Source organism: Triturus cristatus, chromosome 4_2 (genome assembly GCF_964204655.1).
Source record: "Triturus cristatus chromosome 4_2, aTriCri1.1, whole genome shotgun sequence".
Lineage (NCBI taxonomy): Eukaryota > Metazoa > Chordata > Amphibia > Caudata > Salamandridae > Triturus > Triturus cristatus.
Window position 1 is genome coordinate 881,321,118 of NC_140586.1, and position 11,613 is coordinate 881,332,730.

Sequence of the window (11,613 nt, forward strand, 5' to 3'; positions counted from 1 at the left end):
CGCAACTGTAGTGTAGGAAAAGCTCTATACATTTACCCGAGGTGGCACTTACTGATTAGTGATTAGCCAGTAGAAAGTACTCCAGTTGAGTAGAGGTATTGCACAAAACGGTGGCAGCTTCTTGGATAAATATGCAGGGCAGGATTCATTCTGGCACAATGCTCCTGTCACAAAAATTAAACCTCAACAGGAAGCACTTACAGATATAAATAAAGCAGATGCCCGAGTTGAAGGTCAAATCAGTAAGGCATTAATCAGCTCCAAATCTCCGCGAACACGCGAAATTTCGCGTGATCGTGGAGATTTTTTGCCGTTTCGCGATATTTTGCAAAAGGCACTTTCGCAAATTCCGCCCACCCTTACCCGATGCCCACCACAACTATTAACATATCACTACATCTTTGGGAACACATAGTCTCAGGTGAAGGATCTTGACTGTAGGTGCTCTCAGAATGGTTGGTTTTTCCTAAGCCTATTGTTGACTGAACATTACGTGCTCTTGGCCATAGTACTTAGCGTGTACATCTTATCTTAAGCAACATTTCAGCACTCCTTGTTTTGGAATACCTTCTACTCTATTTAAAGGTATTTTCTGTATTCCTGGTATGAATGGCTCCAAATTAAATGGCCAAGAATGAGTTCTGGTGTTTGGAATATGCAGAAGGGTTCAGGTTTGTGCAGTAGACTGTGATGAGTTTTCAACTTCCATAGAAAATATAGAGAGGACATGAGATGAGAGAACTCTCTTAAGGGCATACTTTTTGAGGTGGTCCTCTGCTTTTGATTGCAGTGGCTCAGTTTATTTGGTGATTTACAATTCCAATCATGGGTAAAACATGGCTTGTTGAACATAGATGAGATGTACTTGCAAATTGTTTGATTGCGTATTGCATTTCAGGTTTTCAATTTGACCAATCTTTTGACTTCTCACCAACAAAATAGGAGTGTCTTCCTGGTCGAGGACCACACTACTTTTTCTCTTATCTGTCTTGTATCAAGACCCTGCTGGACTATGGGGTGACAGAAAGCTTGAATAAGCAGCTACCTATGTTGTATGACATCTCTTTATTAATGTAATAACTGCACTTTCACAATTGCTTTATTAACCTTCCTGCTTTCTCAAATTTGCTTGAAAATGCACCATTTGTCCACTCTTTTTTCAAAATTTTCGGGGAGGGAAGGACCCCCCCTTATGTTGTTCGGGCTCGCTCACTAGACTCACTCGCTGCGGTGCAGTATGCCAATCATTTTACGCCTCGCCACTTTCAAAGGACACGGATACGCCGCCTCCCCCTTTTTCTGCCCCCCCACAACAACACCCACTCCCTTCTCAACTCCTATAAACACCCAGTAACCTGGCCAACACCTCTCTCAATTCCAATAGGTACAAGTCCATACCCAGCCGGGAAAAATGGACCCCGTCATCTCTGAAAAAATCTGGTGTGTCATACCTAATATCTTTTGCGCAATCCTGCAAATCCCCGACTGCCGAAAAAATCTCACCATTTCCGTGTTCAACTTACGCCTGGCCTTGTCCCCCGCACCCGGGTTAACCGCCCCTCTCTAAACAAACTCTGTCCAGACAACAGAACAACCAGCCCACTGAGCTTTAATCAAAGCCAAGTCCCTCTTCATGCAACGCATAAGCGCCAAGCCCGTCTCCCTGACCATGTCGTTCTCCCCTAAGTGAAGTACCAGCACATCCGGGCACCTACCAGCCACCAAAATCCCTTTGAGAACCTGTAATAGCTCGTTCCACTGCATACCACCCCTACCACGCCAAACCACAGAATAAAGATCTTTATTAAACCCCAAACTTTTCCCAAAATAGCTCGAGCGGGCCTGGAATTGCGCCCTTTTCACAAAAGAATGGCCGACAATCCAAATGGACATCTTCCTGGCGAGGGGACCCATCACCGAACCTGCAACGAGAAACATGAATGAACAAGAGGAAAAAAGGGGAACAAACGCGCTATAACCCCCAGGTACGCTGCGCACATAACGCTGATAGCAGTCCAAAGACCACCTGCCCAACCTCATAATGTCCCCTCGCTCCCAGCCTCTAGAGTGAGCTTCTGAAGCTGCACCAATCCGAAACGAATGAGTCCCAAAAGCCTTCCCGTCGATCCCCAGCCTGCCCAACGCTTTCCGCAGTACCGCTAAAAGCTGTGAAGCCTTGACACACCTTGACACACCGCCCGTCCCCATGCCCAAAGACCAAACCCTCAAACCCCACTGATAAGGACAAACCTGCGCAGCCTGCCCCTTTTGCAAAGAAACCCATTTTCCCCTGCCCCTCTGATCCATCTTCGCCTTCTTCAGCCATATGTGCACCCTATCAGTACTAAAAGAAACCTCCCTCCAAGACAGCCCCTGCTCCGCTTTAGTTCCCAACAATTCCGAGACTCGAAAGGCCCCAGGACATCAGTGTGGAGAAAAGAACCACTTCCCCAACATCAAAACACAACCCAGGCAACACCCCAATCACCCCTTCCAACAGCTCCCAAGACAAAGGATTCTGCACCCGGGATGACATTAGATGAGCGCCCAAATTCTTGGTAACACCCATGTATGGTAAACGTTTTATCTTCACCTCCTTACTCTCCAATTTGGTCTCCCCCTTCCCCGTCTGAATTTCCACCGTCACCTTCTTGTCCGTCATGCCTCCCATGTCACTAGCTGTCTTACCTGACCCTTCGACCGCACCCTTACCTGAATCCTCAGTTCCTACCCCGACATCCACCACATAAGCACCCTTGTTCAACCTACCCCCCCCTCCCTTTCAGCCCCACCCATGCCCACGGACACCATCACAGGACGCCCGAGCAAAGATCATTTACCTGGCGCCAAGAACTCCGTCCGCCGTTCCACCCTGCGTCCTGACCGAGGGGCCAAGCTGTCCTCCCAGAGATGTCCGACCCGTGGGCAGCGCCGGGCGTCATGACACCTGGAAAATACTAGACACAACATTACTCTGCCCCCCCTCTCCCTCCGTGTCAACATCTCGCACCTCTCCCTCTCCCATACTATCCTCATAATCTAGCTCCTCCTGCCTCACGCCCCCAGTGCTCCCCGCTGGCGGTGCCGAATGCACCCTATGAGAAAGACCAAAATCTTCTTCCGTGGTGCAGAGACCCCTCTGTTGAAACATCAAACAGAGGCCGGCGGAGCACTGATGTGGAATTGCTTGGCATTGGTGGTAAACACTCTGGCAGCTTCTTTGGATAAGGAAGACTGCCCTTTCTTGACACTGGTACTCAAGACTGTGGAATACTTTAGACATGGAATGCGTTTCATAAACAGCCACTATTATCAATAGAGACTGAATCCATATGTCACCCTTTGCTTGATTACCCAGCCAAATATTTCATAACTATAAAGTAATAGAACCACTTCATTATTCTTGTCTTTTATGCTGTTGGGGGGATGAGGGGGGTTGGAATTCAGATATTATGACCTTTAACAGGATGCATTTTGTAACTGACTGCATGAACCACGTGGAGTGGTACAACCTTGTCATCTATAGAAATGTATGGTTCATCATGCCGTTTGAATGAAAATCAAATAGTTATAATAATTTTAAAAAACTAAGCTGAACCAAGATGCACACACAGGAGGAAGACTGCAGGCAATGGGGGGACCATGTACAATAATGTAAAGGTGGCACTGGGATAACTGCTCATGTCAAGGACACGTTGGGTCATACTCAGCTTCCGGAAGGTTTGTTAGCAGTAAAGGAGACTGCTTCCTGTTCATGAAAATCTGAACAGCTTCAAGGAACATTCCTGGTTCGCTCCATGCCTTCTATTCACATTCAGAGCCGGCTATGTTACTTTTGCTCTTCCCTCCTAGGCTGTGCTGCTCTCGGGGCTACTGTTTGGTCTTCTATGGAGTCTGTCACATCTTCCCCTGAAGGATGGGGCTGGCAGGTGGGTGCAACAAATGGCATTACATAATAATTTACAGGGCCACAGGCTACCTGAGGAAGCCTTGCTAGTGGAGGAAAGAAAGGAAATACACCTTAGATAATAAGTGAATATGAGGATTGTATTACAATGATGGATTCTTTCACCATTTATGCTAGTTGCAACACAATGGTAAATTAAAACAATAACTACAAAAAATAATACCAACAGGAACAAAAAACAACATTAACAACATTAATTTAGAATTTAAATGACTGCTACGCTCTTAGCGAGCTGTTTACATTTTATCCAGTCTTGTCCAGTTTGGGCGGAACACCTGGCCACCGAGATGCTGCCATTTTGGGGGAAGAGCAATTTTTTCAAAAATGGCCCTTCACTCTGTCATATTAGTAGGCAGTATAGTTTAATAGTGATTGATCTGGAAAAACACAAACTCAGAATTTACAACTTAATACCATGATTGGGGGTTCTCTTTAATAATCATTATTGATTTCTATCTAAATGAACACTTTTTGCAACATTAGGATAATCAAAGGCTTAGGGAAAAAAACAAAGCTCTAGTTTATACCTTGCAGTTTGTATGCAGCTCTTAGATGAAAGTTAATAGCTCACTGTTCTTTGTTAGGATTTTAACTTAAAAACTGCAAGTAGCAAAAGGATCTTACTGACAAAAGCAGTAACCCACTGACCTATTTTAAATATGTGCACTTTGTGATGGGCATGGTACATTTTCTTTGCAGCAGGCACATTAACCCTCTGCGCTGTCTTTCCATGAGTCAGAATCCACTAGACAAAACTCCGATCACGCTCTAGGAAGAAGTTTATTCACCAGAGTTGTTATGACATTTTTATTATTGCCGAAAATTGCTGTAGGCCAGGAAGGAGGCAGCAAGTGCTTTTAAAACCATAATTTACAACGCCCCCACTCAAAGTCAGCACCCGTTGCAGTCACACCAGTCGCACCTCCCAAGAGCCAGCTCTTCTCAGGGGTCCTGTGCCCTCAGTGACAGAGTCACTGTTGTTCTAGGGTCTGCTACTTCATAGGCCTGCCTGCAAGACTGGAGGTGAACATCGGTATGGATTGCGGTGGGCAAGCCTTCAAGGTGAACCCACACTTGCCACTGCTGGGGTCCACCTGCTGGTGCTGAGACACCAGGGCTTTTCTAGGGCCTGATAAGGTCTAGCATGGGAATGTGCTCCCTCAGGAGAGGGATCTGGGGAATTGTTCATGAAGGCTGAACCTGGTTCCCTAGTTCTAAATTCGGCAGCTCTGCCCCCAGTGCTACATCCGCTCCCTCACTGAACACCATACTGCCCCACTGAGAGAAATTCTCACTGCCTTCAACTACAATCCAATTTGACCTGCTATAAACAACTGGGTGCGACTCAATTCAAATTACGCACTAGGCAAGAGCAATATGCTGTCTAAAGGAAAAAGTAACAACATCCTGTAAAAAGCAAACACTCATAGGGAATGAAAGATTAAATAAAGCATGTGAAATGTAAGCAGAAACAACATGGTGAACTCAATGCTTTTACTTTTATGCAGAAATCAAAGAGTATTTTTGCCTGAAAACTACAGGGCCCAGAAAGGACACATTTCAATGTCCATTGCTTTTATGCTTACAAAACGTAAGCAGTATGGTTTAAAAAGACCTTGGGCATATTATCAAGAAACAGCGATAACATTATTGCCGCTTTAGCGGCAGGAAAGCGCCGCTAAAGCGGCGATAATGTTATCGCCGCTACTTGATAATATGGCCCCACTTTCGTGAACACAAGGCCGCCCTACAAATTTTGTATTGCAATACCTCCAGGTTTGGCGCACTTCCCCAGGGTGGCGGGGGGACAGCGCTTCACTGGCAAACTCGGTAAAAGGACGCTAATGTTTTTGGGGTTTGATAAAACCAATCTGGCCACTTCAAGAACACTCCGCCTTGCTTTATTTAATTATTGATTTATCATATGTTGAACCTTTTCATTTCCATGGCTCCACTATGGAATAGAAAAAATGTCAAAACGGCATTTTCAGCAAAAGTGTTTTTCTTTTTTGCATCCGTTTCACAGGGGAACAAATAAAGGACAGGAAGAAAGAGAGGGAGAGAACCATTTCTTGAGTCACGGTTTTCTTTAAGTGAGGAGGAGTCAGACAGACAGAGGGAATAAGGGTAAGAAAGAGGGGGTGGGGGCAGAGGACACCTTCCTTGTCTCGTCTGGGCAGGAAGCAAGAGAGGGAGACCTTTCCCTTCTCTGCTCCCCGCCCGTCCCCGAAACAGCCACTAATGCCGAGCCTTCTCTGCAGATCTTGGATGTTTCTTATGTCCGGGGACGCATGTTCAAAATAAAAAAGTAGGGGAACGGAATCTATAGAATTAAAGTAGGGGCACGCCGTGCCCTGCCGATCCCGCCCACCTCTACCACTGGCACGCATGCACCGAACCCTTAATGCACACATTTAAATGTACACACCTGCCTCCTTTCACTAACCTTTTAACATGCTGGGGACGGCCGCTGGCGCCGTCTGCAGAGTTCACTTGAGACGAGTGGAGGGGCTGGGGCCGGGAGGAACAGCTGACTGCAGGGCAGGCTGCTACAAGTCGAAGGGGCTGGGGCCGGGAGGAACAGCTGACTGCAGGGCAGGCTGCTACAAGTCGAAGGGGCTGGGGCCGGGAGGAACAGCTGACTGCAGGGCAGGCTGCTACAAGTCGAAGGGGCTGGGGCCGGGAGGAACAGCTGACTGCAGGGCAGGCTGCTACAAGTCGAAGGGGCTGGGGCCGGGAGGAACAGCTGACTGCAGGGCAGGCTGCTACAAGTCGAAGACCGAGGAGCCAGCAGAGGCCTCGTCGTCTCAATCAATGTGGTCAGTGGTCACTCGCAGTCGGTGGTCCGTAGTCGCAGGCTCGCAGCAGACGAAGTTGAAAAGGAGGAAGTCTGTCCGTGTGTCTTGTTTTCGCCTGGCAGATTCCATCTGACAGTGGTGAGTTTTTGGATACCGAGGCGATAGCCTCATCACTCCACATTCATTTTGAGTTTTTTTAGTCGCTGTTTAGGTTGTCTTATTGATGTGTGACTCTTTGTCACAGTAGAGGGTGGATCACAAGGTCAGCGCTGTGATAGGCCGCAGGTTGCGGTCAATTTTGGGTTGCGGAAGTGTCAGCAAGTTTAGTCGCAGAGTCTTGTATTCGTCTGCCAAATGTCTTCTGGCGGTGATGAGCTTTTGATGGCTGCCGCGGCGGTGTCCTTCTGACAGTAATGAGTTTTGGGTACCTGCCGGGGCGCATTGCCCTCAGGCAGTGATGGGTTTTTGGATGCTGTGTTGCTGTTTCAGTTTCACAAGTTTAGCGCTTCGATGGGCCTCGGGTAGCGGTCAAATGGGTTTGTAGAAATGTCTGCAAGTTTCCTGATCAGTGGGTTATCTTTTTGATCCAGTCCTTTGTAGAATGTAGGGGGCGAGCCCAAAGATAAAGGGCAAAGGTATGGGGCGGGCGGTACTGTACCTGACGCGCCCACCACTGAGGAAATAATCTGACCCACGATTGGGTCACAGGAACCCCAGGGCAGGTCAGCACACTCTTGGGGGCAGGTCGGGAAGTCGCTGCTGGTCCTGCAGGATCCTAATTGGAAGCAGCTTCCCGCCCGCAGAGATATACGGCCCTGCAGGTGTTACTTGTGGGCAGGGGCCGCAGGGCACAGACACCTAAAGGTCAGAAAGGGGTGTGGCAAGGAAGGCAACCCCATGGGCTGCAGCGCGGGCGCGGTGGTGCCCACAAAGCTTTGAATCCGCCGCACTCTCAACGGATTCTAGACCAAATTGCGGCAGCCCGCCCAACGCGTTTTTTTCCTCAAACCCCCCCCCCCCCCCTGCTCTCCGCCCCTCCCTCCTTCCTAGTTATGTTATTGTTGTTTCCTGCTTGTGTCTTCAGTGCTTGTTTATTTTATAAGCGGGGCACGCTTTTATTATAGCAGCCGCTTTTTCAACAATATCCCGCCCCCCCTCGGAGCCGGAAGAAGGCATCTTGCAGCTGCTGGTTTCCACAGGGTCACGTTCGGAGTCTAGTGCTTCTTTTGAAATCATTTTCTTTCAGTTGCTCGGCTTCGTGTTCCGCTATTTTCTTTCTTTCTTCTCTGTTTTCTGCCCGGTTTCCTTTTCTCCACGACCCCGATCCACTGGTTCGACAACAAGCTCCTTGGCTCAAGCAGGGGGCGGCCTTCAGCTGTTTAAATCCCGATAGACTCTTCTGTGTGGCTCCACATCTGTTCTTATTCACTGCGGATGCCTCCAACAAAGCCACATTTTTTGTTCACCTTTAATTAAAATTCGTTTCAAAACTCCTTGGCTTGTGCAATTAATCCTACTTTGTGGTGAAAGAAACGGGGTTGGCGTCTCCTTGCAGGCTGGGCGGTTGCACACGTGAATCGCCATGTCGCTGTTGCTTCATGCCTTGCAGTGGCCCCAGCAGCCCCAGACTCTCATGCCTCACTGAAACGCGTCGACCTTAGGTCAGTATAGCTGCCAGGCTTTCAGTTTCTTTATGTGTGACAATTCCAGGTCTTCGTGGGCTTATGTTTGACATTTCCAGGTCTTTCTGGGTGCTTGCTGTTAAACGCTGGGATGAGCAGATGACGTCAATGGAGCCAGAGGTCTGTCCATCTTGGCATCTTTAGTGTTGCATGGTTTGCAAAACAATGACGAGTCTCTGCATTGAATGGCGGAGATTCCATGAGAATCGACTCATTCCCTCAGGCTGAGGGCACGAGGCATGCTTCACTCATTTAAAAGTTTGGTTGATTGACAAGATACCTGCCCCTAGTTTTCACTGCAAATGTACAGAATAAAGAGGTTCACACAGTCTCTGTGGTGCCATGTTGCTGTGATGCTGTGATGCTGAGGCAACAGATAATGGGGAAAAAGAGAAGCAATTTGTAAGCAGTCAGGTGCTTAGCTATGTTTGTTAATGTATTGGTGCCATTAAAATACATTAAAATAAAAATAATATTTATTTTAAAAAGATAATTTGAGAAGCTCATAATATGTAATCGCTTTCCTCTTAACATCAGATGATCCGGACATTCTAGTAGTTGGCCAAAAATATGAAGCAAACAGAGATTAGAGAGAAATTGTCTAAATTTGTGAATTTTAGGACAATAAATTACTTCATTAGCCTAACAATTCCAGCCACACAAAGAGTGGAGGATGCTGCTGGGACATATTTTTTCAGTTTTTGATTAACTATCGGTGGTGTGAAAAACTATGGAATCCTTTTGGTAAGTCTGTGTATCTTTGAAGGTTTAATCACACATTTAATAATTTTTAGATGGTGGATGTACATTATGCTTTTGATGCAGCCGTTCCTTATTTCCCCACCAGTGCTTATGAATTGTTTAGTTAATGGTAAAACACATTTTTGACATTGATGTATTCTTTCTCACTATTTATGTATTGAGTTCATGGAATATACATTAATTCTAAAATACATTTAGGATGATTCATTCACTCATTCTGTAAGCGCTTCGTGAATATCTTATTTATGAATAGAGCATGCTTGAAATGTATGCTCAGGGCCTTCCTCATGGGAAGGTGTGAGGGGTGTAACACCGCCGGTCAGTCAAAACGAAAATTGTGAGCCACAGACACTCAAAGCCAGAGAGTTTCAGTCTGTTTACCGCCACTTACTCACCCTCGCAGATCAAAATAAGAGCACTAGATTAGGACCCCCTCCCTTATCCGGATGGACAGCAAGCCCAGCACACATTTGAAAATCAAGATTTCAAAGAGTAAAGGATAAAGGTGGGACAATCATGTGAGTATTACAAATGGGGGTAGAGTGCAAAGCCAACTCCTGAGTGACCCCGCCAATACTGCAAATAGGAGTGCAATCATTTATACACAAACAGTAACCCTTTATGAATGAGGCGAGCCTCTCTCTCCCTCTCCTACATGCTCACCTGCAGACGACTGCTGTGTGAACAGCAGACACGATCACAAACCCATCCTATTCTACATGCTCTCCTGCAGTACCTGCAGACGGCTGCTGTGTGAACAGCAGACACCAGCACAAACCCATCCTATTCTACATGCTCTCCTACAGTACCTACAGACGACTGCTGTGTGAACAGCAGACACGATCACAAACCCATCCTATTCTACATGCTCTCTAGCAGCACCTGCAGATGGCTGATGTGTGAACAGCAGACACAATCACAAACCCATCCTATTCTACATGCTCTCTAGCAGCACCTGCAGACGGCTGCTGTGTGAACAGCAGACACCAGCACAAACCCATCCTATTCTACAGGCTCTCCTGCAGTACCTACAGACGACTGCTGTGTGAACAGCAGACACCATCACAAACCCATCCTATTCTACATGCTCTCCTGCAGAACCTACAGACGACTGCTGTGTGAACAGCAGACACCATCACAAACCCATCTTATTCTACATGCTCTCCTGCCGTACCTACAGACGACTGCTGTGTGAACAGCAGACACCAGCACAAACCCATCCTATTCTACATGCTCTCCAGCTGCACCTGCAGACGGCTGCTGTGTGAACAGCAGACACCAGCACAAACCCATCCTATTCTACATGCTCTCCTGCAGTACCTACAGACGACTGCTATGTGAACAGCAGACACCATCACAAACCCATCCTATTCTACATGCTCTCCTGCAGTACCTGCAGACGACTGCTGTGTGAACAGCAGACACCAGCACAAACCCATCCTATTCTACATGCTCTCCAGCTGCACCTGCAGACGGCTGCTGTGTGAACAGCAGACACCAGCACAAACCCATCCTATTCTACATGCTCTCCCGCAGTACCTACAGACGACTGCTGTGTGAACAGCAGACACCATCACAAACCCATCCTATTCTACATGCTCTCCTGCAGTACCTGCAGACGACTGCTGTGTGAACAGCAGACACCAGCACAAACCCATCCTATTCTACATGCTCTCCTGCAGTACCTGCAGACGACTGCTGTGTGAACAGCAGACACCAGCACAAACCCATCCTATTCTACATGCTCTCCTGCAGTACCTACAGGTGGCTGCTGTGTGAACAGCAGACACCAGCACAAACCCATCCTATTCTACATGCTCTCCAGCTGCACCTGCAGACGGCTGCTGTGTGAACAGCAGACACCAGCACAAACCCATCCTATTCTACATGCTCTCCAGCTGCACCTGCAGACGGCTGCTGTGTGAACAGCAGACACCAGCACAAACCCATCCTATTCTACATGCTCTCCCGCAGTACCTACAGACGACTGCTGTGTGAACAGCAGACACCATCACAAACCCATCCTATTCTACATGCTCTCCTGCAGTACCTGCAGACGACTGCTGTGTGAACAGCAGACACCAGCACAAACCCATCTTATTCTACATGCTCTCCTGCAGTACCTGCAGACGACTGCTGTGTGAACAGCAGACACCAGCACAAACCCATCCTATTCTACATGCTCTCCTGCAGTACCTACAGACGGCTGCTGTGTGAACAGCAGACACCAGCACAAACCCATCCTATTCTACATGCTCTCCAGCTGCACCTGCAGACGGCTGCTGTGTGAACAGCAGACACCAGCACAAACCCATCCTATTCTACATGCTCTCCTGCAGCACCTGCAGATGTCTAGTGTGTGAACAGCAGACACGATCACAAACCCATCCTATTCTACATGCTC